The sequence below is a fragment of the Tachyglossus aculeatus genome, chromosome 10 (genome assembly GCF_015852505.1).
Source record: "Tachyglossus aculeatus isolate mTacAcu1 chromosome 10, mTacAcu1.pri, whole genome shotgun sequence".
Classification (NCBI taxonomy): Eukaryota; Metazoa; Chordata; class Mammalia; order Monotremata; family Tachyglossidae; genus Tachyglossus; species Tachyglossus aculeatus.
Window position 1 is genome coordinate 36,082,085 of NC_052075.1, and position 21,927 is coordinate 36,104,011.

The 21,927-nt window shown below is 46.0% G+C and overlaps 1 protein-coding gene across 6 annotated transcripts in view; it reads left to right on the plus strand.

The window, feature by feature from the left end:
- The window catches only part of ST7 (suppression of tumorigenicity 7), a 215,423-nt gene that overhangs the window by 86,041 nt on the left and 107,455 nt on the right, over window positions 1-21,927 (plus strand). The window lies entirely within an intron of this gene.

Consider the following 21,927-nt stretch of genomic DNA (forward strand, 5'->3'; position numbering starts at 1 on the left):
AGCTGAGCCTGTCTTTAGAGGGAGAGGAAGGCAGAGTGGTGGTATGGAAAGAATCCTGACGCTGGGGCCTTCCCCCAGAGAATTTGCTTGTGGTCTGCCAGCTGGACCGTTCCAACTCGGCCTCCGGCGGGGAGCTGGGACAGCCGACTTCTCTTGGCAGGGGAGGACCTGAGACAAGGCAGGGCCCCTCCGAGCAGGACTTGAAACTTCATCTAGGGGCTGGAACAAAACAAGCTGGCCACAGTTCTCTCTGGGGTGCTTGAAATCCATTTCTCCTGACCTTGGTTCAGTGCTCAACGGTTGATTCTCCGACCCTCCGCGGCTACGTCGTTGCCAAGCTAAGCCAAGGTCTAGGCGTGCCGATCTGTCAGCTAAAGTGCCCTATAAATAAACACTGGCCTGCATTGGGGGGCTGTTTCTGGCCAGAGTTCCCACTGAGTGGAAACTTCCAGATCATTTAAACCCAAGGGCGAATTAGAAACCAAGCCAGTGTGTCCCGAAATCGACAGATAATGATGTACACGGTTGAAGCAGTGTTGGATTGAGTAAAGAAATCCCGCAGGAAGAAAGAAAGAGCGGCATTTTCCTCCTGACTGCAGACAGAAGGCTTTTATAAATAAGCCCGTATTTCAGAAAGCTGCTGTTATGAGAATCAGCGCTCATGATTCTTCACCTCAAGTGACTCGGCACACGTGCGTGGATCAATCTGGGCTTTATTCAGTTTCGGTTAGGGTAGATGCTGTTTAAAGTCAGCAAAGTAAACAACTACACAGCTCGGCACGCTTGGCCTTACTGGTTCACAGTTAGGAAGTGTGCCTCAGTCTTTATGGCTCCAGGGAGGACTGTTGAAATGAGGGACTGGAATTCTTGGAGCCTTCTCCAAAGGGGCCCTCTAGATTGGGAGGTGGTTGTGGCCAGGGAATGTGTCTACGAATTCTGTTGAATTGTACTCTCCCTAACACTTACTACAGTGCCCTGCACACAGTATGCACTCAATAAATATTAGCTCTTTCCTGTGTTTGTGGCCAGTTTTCTGGATGTTTCACTCAGGCGGCCATTTTGCGGAGTGTTACAGCATCCGGACCGCTTTAAATTTGGGGGCTGGAGTGGGGTGGAGGAGAGGGATGGAGGGGGCAGAGCATGAAGCTGAAAGGATAATGGGGAGCTGAAACCGAGGGCCCGGCTTACACAGTGAAGTGCTGCTTAGAGCAGACTTTTGATCCAGGTCAAAAGGCAACCTGGTAGACACCTGGTGCCGAGGCCAGTATTCCCTTAACTCGTGTCCTCCGAAGTTCACTCTACCTCAGGCAGTCGGTACGCAGGCCGTCACAACCAGAAGAGAGAGGAAGGAAAATCACCAAGGCCAGAACACCGCCAGCGATTTACTTGGCATGTTGGCAGGAGAGTGAGTATTTTTACATTCCAAGGAGGGCTGGAGGGCAAGGCTTGGCCGAGTGGATAGAGCACAGCCCTGGAAGTCAGGAGGACCTGAGTTTTAATCCTGACTCTGCCACTTGTCTGCTGTATAACCTTGGGCAAATCACTTCACTTCACTGGGCCAGTTACCTCATCTGTAAAGTGGAGCTTGACTGCGTCTTTTGAGGGACAGGAACAGTGTCCATACTGATTAACCTGTATCTACCCCAGCGCTTAGTTCAGTGCCTAGAACATAGCAAGCACTTGACAGATACCCTTAAAAAAAAGATGATGAAATGCATTCCATATTCCTATCCCTCGGCTGGATGATCTTTTAAAAACTGCAACGCTTCCTTTCCCAGGGAGCCGACCGCCAGATGAATAAACCCTTCCTTCTGCTGCTCAGTAGAGTGCCAAGGGAAGAGTTTCAGGCATCTGAAACAAGGGCATATAAAGACAGAGGTCCACAGGAGACAGGCAGGCCATTGGGCTTTTTGGGGATTTGGGGCCATTCGACTAATTTTTGCTTGGTGGAATGGGAGGGAGGGAGGGTGGGAAGGAGAGCGAGAGGGAGACATAGCCAGGTACTCTGCACATGTAAACGGGGATGAACACCATCCTTGTGCCGGCCCCTCTGGTCCTTCCAGCCCCGACATACAAGGTGTGGACAGAACCCTTGTTCATTCGTTCATTCATTCAGTCGCATTTACTGAGCACTTACTGTGTGTAAAGCACTGTACTAAGCGCTTTGGAAAGTACAATGTAACAATAAATGGACACATCCCCTGCCCTCAAGGAACTTACAGTCTAGAGACAAGCTTACCTTTGTGCTACTGGTGTGAATTCTGCTAATGAGCAGAATTGTTTTACCCACTTAGCCTCTCCAATGGGCCGTGCCACTCCAGGGAGAGATGTCTGTTAACCCTTGCTGAGGTGCTCTGGTATTGAATGCGAATAGAATGGATTGGGTCGGGGCAGGGAGGAGAGAGCGATGTTGGATCCACCTGCAAGCGAAGTGGGAGAAGATTTTTATGGAACTTAACCCTCAGGGCCAAGTGTAATATTCATTCAGTCATATTTATTGAGCACTTACTTTGTGCAGAGCATTATACTAAGCACTTGGGAGAGTACAGTGTTAACAATAAACAGACAAATCCCCTGCCCACAAGAAGCATATAATATATCAATAGTAATATAATCATAACGATGATGATAATTGTATTTAAGTGGCTACTATGTGCCAGGCACTGTGTTAAGCACTGGGGTGGATACAAGCCAATCAGGTTAGACACAATCCCTGTTCCCTATGGGGCTCACAGTCTTACCGATGGGGGAACAGAGGCACAGAGAAGTGAAGTGATCTGCCCAAAGTCACACAGCAGACAAGTGGCAGAGTCGGGATTAGAACCCAGGCCCATGTTCTATCCACTAGGCCACACTGCTTCTCTGTGCCCAGGCAACCGGTTTCCCTTTTTTTCTACATTTAGGGGGCTTTCCGCTCATAGGGTAGAACCAAATAGCCACCTATGAGAGAGATACTTCATCTTTGTTAGTAGCTCCTAAGCAGTGATATTCCTGGGGCAGACCCTTGGTCCACCCAGCCCAGGCCTGTTGCTTTGATAGATATCCGAGGAGTCCGATAGTGGTTGCTCTCCTGTCACTCACCTGTCCCACCTCACCCCCATCGCCCCTAAGGATGGACCGTCCAGTATTGTTTCCTCCAGTAACCCATCACAGGCCCCATCTCTGATGTCCAAATTCCTCCTGAACCTGCTATTTTCGACTGTGCATAACTTCCTGTGGGAACCGATTCCATAGGCTTACCCCCGAGAGAGAAGCGTTTCCTTTTGCTTATTTTGAACTTCCAATTTTTGACTTCATGCTTCCTGGTGGTGGGGGATTTGCTGAGCGGCAGTCCTGTGTTAGTCCTATTCAGGTAGTCTGCGCCGGAAAGAATCTAGGTGTGAGAGTCAGGAGTTTGGGTTCAAGTGCCAGCTGGGCCTGTGGCCTGCTGTAAGAGCTTGGGCATGTCATTTAGAAGCAGTGTGGCCCGATGAAAAGATCACACAGGCCTGGGACTCAGAGCACCTGGGTTCTAATCCCGGTTCCACCCCTTGCCTGCTGTGTGACCGTGGACAAGTCACTTAAACACCTCTGTGCCTCAGTTTCCTGATTCGCAAAATGGGGATTCAACATGTATTCTCTCTGCTTAGACCTTGAGCCTAGTGTGAGACCTGAATAACTTGAATATACCCCAATACTTAGAACAGTGCTTACACGAATACCGTAGTTATTTAACCTGTCTGTTCCTCACTTTCCTCATCTGTCAAATGGAAATAATTCTGAATGTTCCCCAATTTATGCAGGTGTTGTGAAGATAACATGAAAGAAGTAATTTATAAGTGCTTTGGAAAAAAAATCAAAGCACTTTACAAATGCAAGAGTCCATTATTATTTTGTCCACCTCATTTACAGCACTCTTTGGCCTTTGTCTTTCCGGCAGGAAGGATCCTAATATTTTCATTCTGCCCTCGTTTGGAGGCTTTTTCCATTCCCCCATGTCAGTGACATTTCTCTTTCATTTATTGCCAGCTCCAGCTCCTGAAGCACCCTTACAATAAACCAGCTTATTCCTAGAGTAGGGCATGCCATGATGCCAGTGGGAGTGCCGAACATTGTCAGCGGGAAGGGAAGGACACAGCTGGGCTGTGGTGGGCTCTGCTCCGGCTGGGAAATGATCCAGGTGTGCTTGGCTACCCAAGGGCTCTACCGTCTGACTTTAGAGCTTGTGCTGCGGGAATAGGAGGTGATAGATGTCTCAGCCACGCAGTCATCTTTCCCATCCATGCAGTTCATTTGTTCTTTTGGGAGTGATATAGCGGTTTTGTATTTTCAAAGCAGGAACTTAATTACTAGATATCGTGAGCAGAATAAATCACATTTAGTGGAAAAGTAATTTTCAGGGTTTTTTTCAGTGTCACATTACTCAGAGGACTAGCCACTGGGGTCTTACACAACCCTATATTTATAGTTTCTGAAAAGAAACTCAGCACTAAAGAGTAAGATTAATTCTCTTTATATTTTGCATTAAGAAATGCTTGCAGTGAGGCTGGGTTTCCCTTTCTGGAAGGTTTCACCCTGTAATTTGAAGTCCGGCAGAGGTTGTATGTGGGGGGATAATAAAAATGACCCCGAAATTAGACCCAGATGAATGAAGTGCATTTTCTGTTGTTTATTCTCTTTCATCTGTATGTTGAGAAGCTTGAGATTCTTCATGTTGAACCACTTGACTCCCCAAAGCCATTGGCCCTGCCTTGCATATTTGTCCTGAGCAGAAAATGCTTGAGCCCCATCTGCCTTATATTTTGGAAGGGTCACAATTTGTCCACCTCAATCTCGTCTACCTTACAGTCGATCTCTTGCCCATGTCCTGCCTCTGGCCTCCCTCATGTCCGACAGACAATTACTCTCCCCACCTTCAAAGCCTCATTGAAGGCATATCTCCTCCAAGAGGCCATCCCTGACTAAACTCTCTTTCCCTTTTCTTCCACTCCTTTCTGTGTTGCCCTGGCTTGCTCCCGGCCCCAAAACACTTATATGCATATCCGTAATATGTTTATTTATATGAACATCTGTACAATATCAGGGAGCATGGTAAGGCCGATGCATTGGCCCCGAGAGAAGTCATCAGTCATCTTAAATGGCGGCAAATGATGAGACATCGTAATTGGCTTCCATTTTAATTCAGCTTTAAGAGATTAAACCTTGTAAAGCTTTGGAAAGCTGAGAGGAAAGGTGTAGCTGGACTAAGGGTCAGTAGAGTTAATCAAGTCTCGGGTGTCCCTGATAGAGCCCTCACCTCCACCCCCAAACTTTGGGAATTTGATTCTTGTCCATGGGGAAGAGGATGGAGGTTGAGCTGAAGTGTCAGCCTTTAATGGCTCTGTAGACTCAGTACTAATGGCCCATTCCTTTTTGTCTGTCCCATGCTGTCAGCCACTAGCACTGGAACCGAATGCTCGCGTGACCCAGAAAGATTATTCAAACCGTGGTCATTCATTCACTCATTGAATCGTATTTATTAAGCGCTTACTGTGTGCAGAGCACTATACTAAGCGCTTGGGAATTACAAATCGGCAACATATAGAGATGGTCCCTACCCAATAACGGGCTTACAGTCTAGAAGGGGGAGACAGACAACAAAACAAAACAAGTAGACAGGGTGTCAATACCATCAGAATAAATAGAATTATAGCTATATACACAGAATTAATAAAATAAATATAGTAATGAATATGTACAAATATATACAAGTGCTGCGGGAAGGGGGTAGGGCAGAGGTGGGGCCGATGGGGAGGAGGAGAGGAAAAGCGGGGGGGCTTAGTCTGGGAAGGCCTCCAGGAGGAGGTGAGCTCTCAATAGGGCTTTGAAGGGAGGAAGAGAGCTAGCTTGGTGGATGTGTGGAGGGAGGACATCCCAGGCCAGGGGAAGGACGTGGGCCAGGGGTTGACAATGGGACAGGTGAGAACGAGGCACAGTGAGGAGGTTAGTGGTGAAGGAGTGGAGAGGGCAGGCTGGGCTGTAGAAGGAGAGAAGGGGGGTCAGGTAGGAGAGGGCGAGGTGATGGAGAACCTTGAAGTCGAGATTGAGGAGTTTTTGCTTGATTCGAAGGTTGACAGGCAACCCCTGGAGATTTTTGAGGAGGGGAGTGACATGCCCAGAGCGTTTCTGTACAAAGATAATCCAGGCAGCAGAGTGAAGTACAGACTGAAGTGGGAAGAGACAGGAGGATGGAAGATCAGAGAGGAGGCTGATGCAGCAGTCCAGTCGGGTTAGGATGAGAGATTGAACCAGCAAGGTAGCGGTTTGGATGGAGAGGAAAGAAAGGATCTTGGCAATGTTGCAGAGGTGAGACCGGCAGGTTTTGGTGATAGATTGGATGTGTGGGGTGAACGAGAGAGCAGAGTCGAGAATGACACCAAGGTTGTGGGCTTGTGAGATGGGAAAGATGGTAGTGCTGTCTACAGTGATGGGAAAGTCAGGGAGAGGACACGGTTTAGGAGGGAAGATAAGGAGCTCAGCCTTGGACACGGTCCTGAGCAGATTTTCATTCAATCGTATTTATTGAGTGCTTACTGTGTGCAGGGCACCATACAGGGTGACACATATGCTTATAGAATCGTTCTCAGAATTGGTATTTTGAGAGCTACATTTTGAGGGCTACCCCTCTGAGGAAGAGCCTCTTGAGGTACAAAAGGACAGTGTTCAGATGACATTTTGGTGACGCACAAGCAATTCTCACTCATCTCGTGGTGTTAGGTGGCGTATGGGGGCTCTGTAAATGGAAGATGCAAACTGGGTAGCGTCAGGAGAAATCCCAGGGGAAACGTGCCCACCATAGCCATCGTGTCACTTCCTTGTTTAAAGTGGCAGGTGCTGGGCAGAGAGTTCATCGCATGTCTGACTAGCTCCCAACCCCACACCTCTGGGAATGCCCGCACTCTGCTGCTTTGGAGCTGTCAGTAGCTGTTATTTATTTTAATGTCTGTCTCCCACTGTAGACTCTCAGCTCCTTGTGAGCAGGGATCGTGTTTGCCCACTCTATTATGGTATGCTATCCCAAGCATTTGGAATAGTGCTCTGCACACAGTTAGCACTCAATAAATACTAACTACTGTATTGTACTTTCCCAGTTCAATTCAGTCATATTTATTGAGTGCTTACTTTGTGCAGAGCGCTGTACTAAGCGCTTGAACAGTACAATTCAGCAACAGAGACAATCCCTACCCAACAATGGGCTCCCAAGCACTTAATGCTCTGCACATAGTAAGTACTCAATCAAAAGAAGCAGTATGGCATAGTAGATAGAGCACAGGCCTGGCAGTCAGAAGGTCATGGATTCTAATCCCGTTTCTGCCATTTGTATGCTATGTGACCTTCGGCAAGTCATTTCACTTCTCTGTGCCCGTTACCTCATCTATAAAGTGAGGATTGAGACTGTGAGCCCCACTAGGACAGGGATTGTGCCCAACCCAATTTGCTTGGATCTTCCCCAGTGCTTAGTACAATGCCTAGCACATAGTAAGTGCTTAACCAATGCCACTATTATTATTATTATTATTATTATTATTATTATTATTATTATTACAGTGTACTCTCCCAAATGCTCAGTAGAGTGCTCTGCACATAGTAAGTGCTCAGTAAATACTATCCATTCTATTGTATTGTACTTTCCCAAGCAATTAGTATAGTGACCTGTACACAATAAGCACTCAATAAAACACTTCCCACTCCATTTTGATGTACCTTTCCCAAGTAAAGAACTCCATAAGGGGAAAAAAACCTCATGTTGAAACTCTTTGTGAGTGATTTTCTAAAAGGCAGGCAGTGAATATAAAGCTAAAAGGAGAGTGCAAACTTTGATCTTTTCAGAAGTCAAAGGAAAGTCCTCTGGGAGGAGCTGTGTTTTTTGAAGGGCCTTGATGATGAGGACTGTAGGTATCTGTTGTTGTTTTCTTAATGGTGTTTGTTAAGTGCTTACTATGAGGCAGGCACTGTACTAAGTGCTGGGGCAGATACAAGCTAATCAGATAGGACCAGCGTGGCTCAATGGAAAGAGCACAGGCTTGGGAGTCAGAGGTCATGGGTTCAAATCCCAGCTCCGCAAATTGTCAGCTGTGTGACTTTGGGCAAGTCATTTAATAATAATGATGGTATTTGTTAAGCGCTAACTATATGCAAAGCACTGTTCCAAGCGCTGGGGGGATGCAAGATGATCAGGTTGTCCCACATGGGGCTCACAGTCTTCATCCCCATTTTACAGATGAGGTAACGCCTCTGTGCCTCAGTTCCCTCATCTGTAAAATGGGGATGAAGACTGCGAGCCCCACGTGGGACAATCTGATCACCTTGTATCCTCCCCAGTGCTTTGCACCTAGTAAGCACTTAACAAATGCCATCATTATTATTATTATTATAGGACTCGGTCCATGTCCCACATGGGGCTCACAGTCTTCATCCCCATTTTACAGATGAGGTAACTGAAATCGATCATTCGTATTTATTGAGTGTTCACTGTGTGCAGAGCACTCTACTAAGTGCTTGGGGGAGTACAGTACAAGAGAGTTGGTAGTCACATTCCCTGCCCACAATGAGTTCCCACTCTAGAGGGGAGACAGACATTAATATGAATGTATTACAGATACGTGCATAAGTGCTGCAGGGTTCAGGGAGGGGTAAATAGAGGGAGCAAATCAGGGCAACAAAAGAGAGTGGGGAAAGAGGAAACGAGCATAGTCAGGGAAGGCCTCTTGGAGGAGATGTGACTTCAATAAGGCTTTGTAGGTGGGGAGTGTAATTGTCTCAGATTTAAAGATGAAGGACGTGGGCGAGAGGTTGGCAGCAAGATAAATGAGATTGAGTTTCAGCAACTAGGCTGGCATTAGAAGAGGAAAGTGTGCAGGCTGGATTGTAGGAGGAGAGCAGTGAGGTAAGGTAGAAGGGGGCAAGGTTTTTGAAACCCAGAGAAGTGAAGTGACTTGCCCAAGGTCACACAGCAGACAAGTGGTAGAGCCGGGATTAGAACCCAGGTCCTCTGATTCCTAAACCTGTGTACTCTCCACTTAGGCCACGTTGCTTCCCACACTGTTTTTATGCAAAGCCAGGAGGGAGAGCAGCGGCAGGAGGCCAGTGGTGAGAGAGGTGAGGGCAAGGCACAGTGAAGAGGTGAAGCTTGTAGACTAGATTGAAATGGGGAAGAAAAGACTTTGATTAGAGGGGAGAGAGCTGCCCTTTCCCAGGACGTGGAAGGCTCACTCTAACTTTCAGGAGCATCACCAAACAAAATGTGCCCATCCATCCTTCCTCCATCCAGCCTTAGCCCATTTTTTTTTAATGGTATTTAGGTGCTGGCTATGTGTGAGGTTACTATACTAAGCCCAGGAGTAGATACAAGCTAATCAGGTTGGACACAGTCCATCTCCCACATGGAAATCACAGTCAATCCCCATTTTACAGATGAGGTAACTGAGGCACAGAGAAGTGAAGTGACCTGCCTGAGTTCACACGACAGACAACCGGCAGAGCCAGAATTGGAACCCACGTCCTTAGCATTCTGGTGTTATGATACCCCTCCTTGAATTCCCACTGCCATGTTCTTCCTGCTCTTACTAATAGAGAGACTGTGCCGTTATCAGTTTATTCCTGTGCAATAGCATGCATTCTTGAAACAATAATGATCAAAGCAGGCGTCCCTGCCTGCACATTTATGACCAGCTGGAAGGAGGCGATTGCCAGAGATGGGACTGAATGCGCGGCCCGCCTCAAGTTCGTTCCCACTATTATTAAACTGCAAAAAAAGAGAGAGAGAAAAGGATCATGGGTGTTCGGATGCTTTTATGGGTGATAAAGTCTGAATTGGGCATTTCCAGGCAATTAATGCCCACTCTATTAGTTAATCAGTTGGCATGAATTAGCTCTCCAACATTTTGTTTGGCTTATAATTAGCAATAACTGGGCAATTAAATCATGTCATCAACTCCTGCCACTCTGGAGAACAGGGATAATGGCCGGGTTGCTGCCAGCGTCCCGTTCGGTCTGCAGCCGAGCCGACACTCATGCTGGATTCCTGCGGCTGGAAAATCCATTGCCCTTATTCTCTCTCTTTCTGTCTCTTCAGTCCACCAGTGAATCATATTTATTGAGCCCTTGCTGTTTGGGGAGCACTGTACTAAGCTCTTGGGAGAGTACAATATAACGTATCCTCTCCTTTCTCTCTTCCTTTCCTCTCCTCCTTTCCTCTCTCCTATCCCCTCCATTCATCCCTATCCAAGGTCTCCAGACAAGTCTGGGTGCCCCCCCCCCCACACGCCCGCAAAGAGTTCCTGCCCAGGTACAATTCAAATTGTAAATTCCTCAGAGGCCTAGCACAAGCAACTGTTTATTTATAATAATAATTATGGTATTTGTTATGTCAACCTTACAGCCCAGTCATTGCTACTCTGTGACCAGCTCGCATACAGTGATCAATCAATGGTATTGATTGAGCACCCACCGTGGGCAGAGCACTGTACTAAGCGCTCGGGAGAGTACCATATAATAGAGTTGGTAGACATGTCCCCTGCAGACAGACTGGCAGTTGGCATACAAATATGTAGTTATTTCTACTACAACTCATGTTCGGGTTTAACACGTTGGAAAACTCCCTTATGGGAAGGGATGGTATCTATCATCTCTAATATATTGTACTCTAATAGTACACACACACAATAGATACCACTGATTGATTGATGAATACAGTGGAGTAACAATACCACTACTTTGCTGGCTCTAGACTTAAAAGTAATGTAAAAAAATATCAGTTATGGTATTTACCCCCTAAAGCCCATTCAGCGTGGCATAGTGGGTAGAGTACGGCATCAGAAGGATCTGGATTCTAATCCCGGCTCTGTCATTTGTCTGCTGGGTGACCATGAGCAAGTCACTTTACTTCTCTGTGCTTCAGTTACCTCATCTGTAAAAATGCGGATTAAGACGGATAGCCCCATGTGGGACAGCTTAGTACAGGGCTCTGCACACAGTAAGCACTCAATAAATATGATTGAATGAATGACAGGTACCGTGTCCAACCTTATTTGCTTGTATCCACCCCAGTGCTTAGTACAGTGCCTGACATAGTAAGTGCTTGACAAATACTACAGTTAAGTTCCATTGACTTGACAGTTACTAGAATACAATTTCTCCATATCATGGGGTTCTTCTCCGTGTCATATCAGAAATGACTATCTTTATTTTGTCTTTGTTCCTCTGCAAAGGCCCATGCCTGCAGTGTAAGTTTTTTTTTTTTTCCTGAAAGTCTCTAGGTTATTTTTAAATGACCTGTTTATGATAGAAGTGGTTATCTATTATTTTTAACGTGCTGACTTGAATCTCTTTTGAATATCGAAGAGTAAGGTTTTGATTTAGGGGAGAACAGCATCAAGACCATGAGAGTGTTTTTCTATCCAATAATCTTAGGGTGCGCCTCAGCACACCCCTCCTCCTTCTCCCCCCCTCCTTTTCTCCCTCCCCCAACTCATTTTCATTCTTTGATCTGACTATCAGAGTCAAGATTCCTGATGATTTAGACGCTTTCAGATCACTGAAATTGCTTGTTTGGAGTATGCAAATATGCTCATTAAATGCTTAACCACCAGATTTGAGCAGGGTACACGATCATTTTCATATGCAAAGCTGGGATTTGCAGGCATAAGATCCGTTGGAATCCTAAAGCCTGCAAAGAGAATGGCCAGTGATAAAAAAAAAAAAAACCTTTCCTAGGTTACCAAATTGGAAGGGGAAAATATTTTCCTATCATTTCAGAGCTGGTAAAACTGGTAAAAACTGACCCCGCCTCCTCCAAAAAATATATTCCTTCAGGGAACCCACCAAAATAATTTTCATTATGTAATGGGTTAGGTAAAATAAAAAAAGAAAGTAGCTGTAGAGCCTGTATAGCCATTAGCGGGAACAGGAAAATCCTCTAATTTTTCTAGAGGGTGGTCTGATTTCCCAGTTCTTAAGAATGCAAATATGTCTTCCTCTTGTTCTAAGAAACATGTATTTTCTTTTCCAGATCTTTCACTGGGGGTGGATGCCATTAGTCTGGAATATGGTCAAGGAGGTAGACAGTTGCTTGGCACCATGAGAGTGCTTAACAAATACTATTATCGTGGTTATTGTGGTGACTGTTATTAGAGTGAGATCTATCCAGATCTATCCATGTCCCCTGTTTTCTCCCCTGAAACACTTCCATTTTTTCTCCTGGCCGCCCAGGGTGGCTGCATGCTAGCTTCTCCCTTCCTCTCCTGATTGCCTTTCTCTGCTGGAGGCCTCTCACTCAATGCAAACTGGTTGTGGTCCCCATTATTCTGGAAAACAATGCATCACAGGCCCCCACAGGGACTCTAATGCTAGACAGTCCTATTCTCTTGCCAGTGAAGCATAACTCCTCTACGTTTCTGCCTTCAAAAAGATGTCTAATTTCAGCCATAGCTATCCCAAGAAGAAGAGGTAAATAATTTGCCACAGCTTCCTTATGTGGCTCAGGGGTCTGCCAATTTTTTGAATTTGCTGTGTTAGCACTTAGTGTTTGAGGAAAAAAAGATTTTGGTGGGTATCAATCAGAATATCCAGTCAGCCTCTCCGAAGGCACCAATCTATGAATGAAAGTGCCTCAGGAATGGAAAACCAGTGTCAATCATTCATTTATTCATTCACAAATAGAATCACTGGGGCATATGTACTTGAAGACCATACCTAAGGGTAGAATTATTATTAGATGGGACCTATTTTCCCTGAAGCCTTTGAGAGTCTGTTTGCATTGCTTTTTCTCTATCCCAGGATAGACTAAGGTGGTGCATCTCCCCAACTCTTGAAAAAGACCCAAAGGACATATTTGGGGTTTGTTTTCATTTTTTACCTGAGCCCAGAAGCCGTACCAGGGATGAGAGATTCCTTCTGAAAGCTGAAGGGAGTCAGCGCTGATCTCCTGATATTGTTGCTATTCTTTATCTCACAGTTTATTGGGCTCCTGTGCGGTCCCAGGATTGTATCAAATCCAAGGAGATAGAAAGAAGAAACCAGGAAACCCTGCCATCGTGTTGCTGGACATCAGACCATGAGGAGGGAGTGCCATCCTGTGTCAGGCCCTTAGTAGTGGGTTCTAATCCCCGCTCTGCCATTTTTCAGCTGTGTGACTTTGGGCAAGTCACTTAACTTCTCTGTGCCTCAGTTACATCATCTGTAAAATGGGGATTAAGACTGTGAGCCCCATGTGGCACAACTTGATCACCTTGTATCTACCTCAGTGCTTAGAACAGTGCTTTGCACATAGTAAGTGCTTAACAAATACCATCATCATCATTATTATTATTATTAGTCCATTCAGTCCAGGATTCCGTCTCTAATGGCGGCACCAAAGGAACCTAGAGAAGCAGCATGGCCTAGTGGGAACAGCCGGGCCTTGGAGCCAGAGGACCTGAGTGCTAATCCCAGTTCTGCCACTTGCCTCATATTAGGGTTTATTGAGCGCTTACTGTGTGCAGAGCACTGAGCTTAAGCCCCTTGGAGAGTACACTACAATAGGATTAATCCTTCAGTCATGTTTATCGAGAACTCACTGTATGCAGAGCACTGGACTAAGCACTGAGGAGAGTACAATGAAGCAGAGTTGGTAGACACATTCCCTGCCCACCCAGAGCTTTCAGAGTTGGAGACAGCCATTAAAATAAATTGTTGATACGTACCTAAGTACCATGAGGCTGAGAGTTGGGTGAATAGAGGGTACAAGTCCAAGTTTGAGGGTGACACAGAAGGAAGACCGAGTAAGGGAAATGAGGCCTCTTGAGGGAGATTTGATTTTTAAAAAGGCTTTGAAGGTGGGGAGAAGGACTGTCTATTGCATATGAAGTGGGTAGGGAGTTCCAGGCCAGAGGCAGGAGGCGGGTGAGGGGTTAGCAACCAGATAGATGAGATGGAGGTACGGTGAGTAGGTTGGTGTTAGAGGAGAGAAGTGAATGTGCTGGGTTGTAGTAGGAAAGTAGTGAGAGAAGATAGGATGGGGCAAGGTGATTGAATGCTTCAAAGCCAATGGTAAGGAGTTTGATGTGGAGATGATGGGTAATCGCTGGAGGATCTTAAGAAGTGGAAAAATAAAGAACTTTTTTTTAGAAAAATGATCTGGGCAGCAGAGCAAAGTACTGTCTGGAGTGGGGAGGGACAGTAGATAAGGGAGGTCAACAAGGAGGCTAATACAGTAGTTAAGGTAGAATAGGATAAATGCTTGGATGATAATAATAATAATAATAATGGTATTTGTTAGGTGCTTACTATGTGCCGAGCTCTGTTCTAAACGCTTGGGGTAGATACAGGTTCATCAGATCAGTGTGGTAGTGTGGATGGAGAGGAAAGGGCAGATATTAGCGATGTTGTGAAGGAAGAATGACAGGATTTGGTGACAGATTGAATATGTGGCTTGAATGAGAGACATGAGTCAAGGACAATGCCAAGATTACAGGCTTGTGAGGCAGAGAGGATGGCGATGCCGTCCACAATGATGGGAGAGACACGATCCCTGTCCTCAAGGTGCTTTCAGTCTAATCGGGGCTCTTAAAGTCTAGGGGGACTGTAACAATCTCTAGCAGCCCGCATAGTGTGATGCTGCACCTCAGATGCCCCTGCCATTATACTCTGTGCCTGGGCATTCCAAGCCAAACCCAGGAAATGGGGATGAAATGGAACTAAACCAGGGCCTTTTTTCAGATCCCCATGTCATCGGAGTTAGCCGGGCCCCCACAGTTTCCTCTTGAGGGCTTTTATCTGGGCTGTGACTCACCAGCCCAGCAAGACATCCTGAGCTTCCAGCAGACATCTCCTCATGTAGCAGCTGTGGTGGGGAGAGAAATAATTAACCAGTGCGGTGATGGATTCTGTAATTATAAAAAAGGGAAAATCAACCCAGATGGCCGGTAAGGGGCCCTCAGGTGTTTTTCTGTCATAATCCTGTTTTCCTGTCCAATCCCCTTGGCTTAGTACAGTGTCTCCAGCTCCCAGGGTACTGGGGACCTACTCTCAGAATAGATAATTGAACCAGGAATCAGACATGATAATAATAACAATAATAATAATAGTAATTGTGGTATCTATTAAGTGCTTACTAAGTACCACCAGGCACTGTTCTAATGATAATAAGTGTGGTATCTATTAAGTACTTACTAAGTACCCCAGGCACTGGGGTAGATACAAGATACTTGGGTTGGACCCAGTCCCTGTCCCACACAGGCCTCACAGTCTTAATCCCCATTTTACAGATGAGGGAACTGAGGCCCAGATAAATAAAGTGACTCGCCCAAGGTCACAGAGCAGGCAAGTGGCAGAGCCACGATTAGAAACCAAGTCCTTCGGACTCCCAGGCCTGTGGTCTATCCCGGAGGCCACACCTGACTGTCAACTCTATTGACAGGAGGAGAGAAAACAATAGCATAGAATTCCCTCTTGTTCAAGGACTTTTGGGCAGCTTTACTGTTTGTTCTTCAAAGGACAAACCCAGAATTATGGTGTGTAATTCTTACCTGGAGAGATTGTAGAGGTGTATTTTTTTCAGAAATCTGACAAAACACTTCAAATGTTTCTGATTTTTTCCTCGTACTTTGGAGATATAGTTGGCGGTAGAAAAGTGGGAGAAATTAAATAATTGATCCAGTCCCATACCTTCCTATTCCTTTCAATCGGTGGTATTTATTGAGTGCTTACTGTGTGCAGAGCACAGTATTAAGTGTTTGGGAGAATACACTAGAACAGTGTTGGTAGACACATTCCCTGCCTCAATCAATCATATTTATTGAACACTCAAAAGTGCTTAGTAGGGTGTGCTCAATAAATACAGTTGATTGACTGATTTACCTTTTAACTAGGGGTTCATGTTAACTCATCCTTCAGTAGCAACTCTTTTTTTAAAAAAAATAGTATTAAGCCCTATGTGTCATAGTTCGTTTATGGAAAAGGTGTTTTGTAATTGGGACTATTCTTCCTCTTATTTTGGTTAGCTTACTTCAGCCCACGGCTATTTCCCTGTCTTCCATAGCTGAGCAGTGAACAGTTCATAAGCCTGAGGTCTAGAGTCCTTTGAAACTCTTTTACTAGGGAATCAGTTTGTCAAGGCATTTACATTTTCTCCATTTGTTAGCTCTCTGCCAGCACATTAGGTAATGGATTGTGCTAACCTTTCTTGCCGGAGGTGACCTCCTAAAACTTTGCTCTTGCCAATGTCTGCCTAATAATTTTATATTATTTCCTGTAAGAAGCTGTAATAAACATGGAGCTAGTGAGCACACTTCCTTTCGTGTCGATTTGAAGATCCTGCCGCCTCCTGTGTGCTGGAGCATGTTTGTGGGGAGCTCGGATTGAGGCTTAGGGTGATGTGGAAAGATTTAAATTATTTCTAATTATGGTCGTGGGTTCTAATCCCAGCTCTGCCGCTTGTCAGCTGTTTGACTTTAGGCAAGTCACTTAGCTTCTCTGTGCCTCAGTTACCTCATCTGTAAAATGGGGATTAAGACTGTGAGCCCCTCGTGGGGCAGCCTGATTACCTTGTATCTGCCCCAGCACTTAGAACAGTCCTTGGCACATACTAAGATCTTAATAAATACCATCATTATTATTATTCTAGTAAGCGCACCCTGGCTCACTGGAGCATGTTTACACCCATAGATGATTATGTCTTCCTTATCCTGACCCTCTTTTGCCTGGGTGAAAGTGTCCAAACCTTAAAGACTAGGTTTTTTTTGCCTGAAAATTGAGTGACTGAAGGGCACATTCTACCTTAGAACCAGGTCGGTTCGTGTCCCATCCCCTGCTTGCTGGACATCTTGTATGTGGCTAGTATGGGCCTAGGGACCATTGGGTAGATAGACTGACTCCAGCTAAGGAACACTGAATGGCAGCGAGACGAATCTGGACTTGAGTTGCTTCTGAGGAGGCCTGGAACCGCCAGCCCATTTTCTATGTTGGGAAAAGGGAGTCCAGGTCATAACTTGGCTCAAAGGGAGTGGCGGATGGCAGGCTGGAGAGCCAGATTCTTTACTAGTGAAGGTACTGGGTGATCCAAAAGTCCTGTGACATCATGGGGTGGAGGGATAGTGGTCAGGCTGATTGATGGGATGTCTATTCTATTCCCTCAGGTTCTGAACCCCCAAATGCCTCTCCCTCTCCCATGCCTCAGCAAGGTAAATGGGGCCAACCTTGAGAAGCAGTGTAATCTAGTAGAAAAAACCCAGGCATGGAAGTCGGGGGACCTGGGTTCTAATACCTGCTCCACCACTGGCCTGCCATGTGACTCTGGACAAATTGCCAAAGGGCCTCGGTTACCTTATCTGTACAATGGGCATTAAACACCTGTTCTCCTTTCCCCTTAGATTGTGAGCCCCATGTGGTACAGGGATTGTGTTTGATCTGATTATCTTATATCTACCATAGCACTTTGTACAGTGTTTGGCTCGTAGTAAGTGCTTAACAAATATCACAATTATTATTATTGTTGTTGCTATTGTTGTTGTTGTTGTTGTTTTTGTGATGGAGGGGGAAGAAGCGGGAGAGGTCATCTACCTGATATAATCTAGTGACCTACAAGGCCTACAAGGTAAAGGGCAAGAAGGCGAGAGGAAGAAGGCAGAGTGTCAAGGCAGGAAGTCTAGTTCCTGTTTCCAGGGCATGCTTTACTTCCCCGGAAACTGTGTGTGGCTGCCGGAAGAGGATTGGAGTCCCCGAGCTGAGACAATTTCCAAACCTTGGTTCTGCCCTCTCTGTCCCTCTCTTTAACTGCCAGTCATTCACAGCTGCACCTCTGTTTGTCACCCAAGGACTTCCTTGGCAACTGAAGGGGATGGTATCTTAGCTATTGAGAGGTCCAGAGAGATAGTCCTACTCCGGATGAAGCAGCTGAAGTTTTGTTCCATGGCCACACACAGTGAGGAGTATTTGCCTGCTCTGTGGTCATTTTGTCAGCCAAGATTAGTTAGACAGTGACTGTCCGGGGAAAGGGTTCAACACTGCTAGACGTGAACCTTGGGCGGCCCAGAAGAATCCAGTCCAGCTTTTAGGTCGGCTTTCGGTTATCTTTCATTCTGCGCCTACAGCTAAGCCGAGAGGCCTCCCTCACTGCAAGCAGCAGGAAAGAACAGATGATTCATCCCAATAAGGAATGTCAAGTGTGAAGTGCAACCCCTCTGTCTTTCCTTTTGACCACATCACAGAATTCTGTTCTTCCCATTTTCACTCGACCTCCCTCCTCCTCTTGCCTCACGTAACAAGGCTCCTGGGTTGAGCATTGTGGGCTCCATGCCCCCTTTCCTTCCATGTGAGTCCCTCTCCCCAGGCCACCTCTCTGCGGGACCAAAGATGCTGACTCAAGTGAAATGGGCTGTATCGCTGGCTGCACCCAGCAGCTTGAGTTTCAGGTCCCGGTAGGCCTCATGGCTCTGGTCCTGGGCTGGTTGTTTGTGCCCTGCAGTTGAAAGCATCTGGAAACCCAGATGCTCTTGGGTTATGTTTTTTGGTTTAATAAGACCAGCCCCAGGGATTCACAAACCACAGGCTTCCTTTAAGAGGCAGAAAAGTGTGGGGCCTGGGGGAGAGGGAGGGAGTGCCCGGCTGGCTCTGATATCGTGGAGAACCGGAAACCGTTGTTGTTATGGTAGCTGGGCCGTGCTTTGGGGGTATGGAATCTGAGACCCGACAAGGCCTCCAGCCAGTCAACTTGTTCAGCCCCTGCTTCTAGGCAGTACCACATTCAAGTTGGGCACGAGAGTTAGTCATCTGCTGTGCCTTGAGAAAATTTCTGTGACTACCCACAGCGTGGCACCTTATAGGCCTAACCTCTGCCCTTTGTCCCTGCTGCAGCATCTTTAGCCCATTTCTGAAAAGCTCCTTGTGGGCAGGGAGTGTATCTATCAACTCTTTCATATTGTATTCTCCCAAGTGCTTAGGACAGTGCTGTGCACACAGTAAGTGCTCAATGAATGCCATTGATTGATAGATCTCCCTTTTCATGGGCCTTGTCTGCAGGGGAAACTGACCACATCAACTTCTTAGACTGTGAGCCCCAAGTGGGTCTGGATTTGTGTCTGACACCTTACCAAATACATTAGTAGTAGTAGTAGTATCACTTGTAGTAATCCTTCATGAATTGAAGACTGTTTCAGCATCTTGGCCCTACCCCTCTCCCAATCTTAACCTCTTTGTGTCAGGCAAACTCAATTCCTTGAGTTATTTCCTTGAATTTTTCATTCTTTAGGTTGGATCTTTTCTGGAGATCCCATTTCAGATATGGCTTTCCTCGTGGACATTTGTAATCTAATAATGATGTGCCCTATGTGGAGGCTGAAGAGAGCACTCTCCCTCAACTGGTTTCCTCATCTGCAAATGGGGATTAAGACTGTGAGCCCCATGTGGGACATGGATTATGTCCAACCAGATTATCTTGGCTCTACCCCACGGTTTAGTACAATGCCTTTCACAAAGTAAGAGCTTAATTAATACCATAAAAAATTGGTACAGATGGTATGTCTCATGGCATATGTAATTCCAGGACTACACTGTTGATTTTTGCTTGGTATAGTGACAATAGTAATAATATTAGTAGTATTTTCAAGGAATTATTATGCACCAAGCACTGAACTAAACACTGGTGAGAGTGCAGCACAATCAGATCAGACCCGGTCCATGTCCCACATTCTAAGAGGGAGAGAGAGTGGGTATTTTATCCTCACTTTACAGATGAGGAAACTGAGGCAGTGACAAGCAAAATGATTTAATAGAGCAGCCAAGAGGCAGTGGGTTGAGGTCCACTGTGGCTTCCGGGTCTTTTGGGATCTTGGATGCTGGAGACTGTGTAGTCCAGTGGAAAGTGCATCTGTCTGTGTAGTCCAGTGAAAAGTGCATTATCCCAAATCATATCATCCCAACAACCTCCTCTTGCCCTTATCACTCAGTGGTATTTATTGGACACCCAATAATAACAACAGCGATAATAATCATAATAATAATTGTGGTATTTGTTAAGCACTTACTATGTGCCAAGCACTGTTCTAAGTGCTGGGGTAGATACAAGGTAAGCAGGTTGTCCCACGTGGGGCTCACAGTCTTAATCCCCATTTTACAGATGAGGTAACTGAGGCACAGAGAAGCTAAGTGACTTTCCCAGAGTCACACAGCTGACAAGCGGCAGAGCCGGGATTAGAACCCATGACCTCTGACTCCCAAGCCCGGTTCTTTCCACTAAACCATGCTGTTTCTTCTTCTGTTGTGAGTCCCAGGTGGCACAGGGACTGTGTCAGTCAGTAAGTCAATTGTATTTATTGAGCGCTTACTGTGTGCAGGTCATTGTACTAAGCACTTGGGAGAGTACAATATAACAGACCAATTCCCTGCCCACAGTGACCTTGCAGTTAGAGGGGGAGATAGACATTAATATAAGTAAATGAAATTCAGATATGTACATAAGTGCTGTGGGGCTTGAAAGGGGGATGAATAAAGGGAAAAAGTCAGGGCTGTGCAGAAGGGAGAAGGAGAAGAGGAAAGGAGGGATTAGGCAGAGAAGGCCTCTTGGAATAAATGTGCCTTCAATCAGGCTTTGAAGGTGGGGAGAGTGATTGTCAGATATGAAGGGGGAGGATGCTCCAGGCCAGAGGCAGGACATGGAGGAAAGGTCAGTGACAAGATAGATGAGATCGAGGTACAGTGAGAAGGTTAACATTAGCTCCAGGGTGTCGCATAACTTGACCATGTCCAATCTATCTATCTTGCGTCTACTTCAGTGTTGAGCATAAAGTTCATAGCACCCAAGTGATTAACAAGCCCCACAAAACTTTAATAAAATAATACTTCAGTGTTACCAATCTTGAAAAACACAAGAAGATGGTGAACCCTAGCTGATGAGAATCGATGCAAGCCATTATGTTTTACAACTTCTACAGATGTCAAGAGGCTTTCCATCCAGTATATGGGCAGTCAGGGAAGGTAAAGGTCCTGAGAATCAGCATGGGAGGAGGAAAACCAGTAGTCTTAATGAGGCCTGGACAAACGTGTTGCCCTGTGTCTTCATAAAGAGGTGACCTGAGAGTATTGTCAGGCAGTGATATTTAGAATGGAGAGCAGCCCTGTAGAAAATTGAAAATTTACCAGCTTGAATACATTGATCAGTCTGAATTTTTTTTTAAAATGATATTTGTTACGGGTTTACTATGTGCCAGGCGCTGTACTAAACCCTGGGGTGGATACCAGATAATCAGGTTAGACATAGTCCATGTTCCACATGGAGCTAACAGTCTTAATCCCTTTTTATTAAGGCACAGAGAAGTGAAGTGACTTGCCCAAGATTACACAGCAGACAAGCGGTGGAAGCTAGGATTAGAACCCAGGTCTTTTGACTCAGAGGCCTGTGCTCTTTCCACTAGGCCATGCTGCTTTGCCCCTTACACTGGCAGGGTCGTGAAGGGATTCCTCAATTTCTCAGTTGCCCAAGTCAAATACTCCCTGGAACCTTGGTTTGTGACCAGTAGCTGTCTCCAAAGGAGATGTATTCATTTGCATGTCACCTTGAAATCTTGAATCAGGTACCCCACTTTCCTTCCCGGTGAAGGGAGCCAGGTTGCTAATGGGGTAGCTCTGACCCAGGCCAAGGGGGGATGATCCCCATGGGACCATAGGCAAATTCAGACAGAGGTTGGGCCCATCTGCCTTTTGAGGTGGGAGTTGGGGCAGGTGGTTTCTCCTGGCAGGTTTGCTGCATCTCAGGGCATGGGGCTTCCAGTCTAAAAGAGTCATCAGTGGAGAAGGTAATGTCGAGCTGAATGTCCTGGAAAGGGAGAGGGACCCTGTCTTTCGTGGACCATGTCAGAAGCCGTCTAAAACATTGTGCTGGATGAAACAGCTCCACTCTCCCCTTGCCCTGCTTTCTCTGCAGGCTCCCTACCCCTG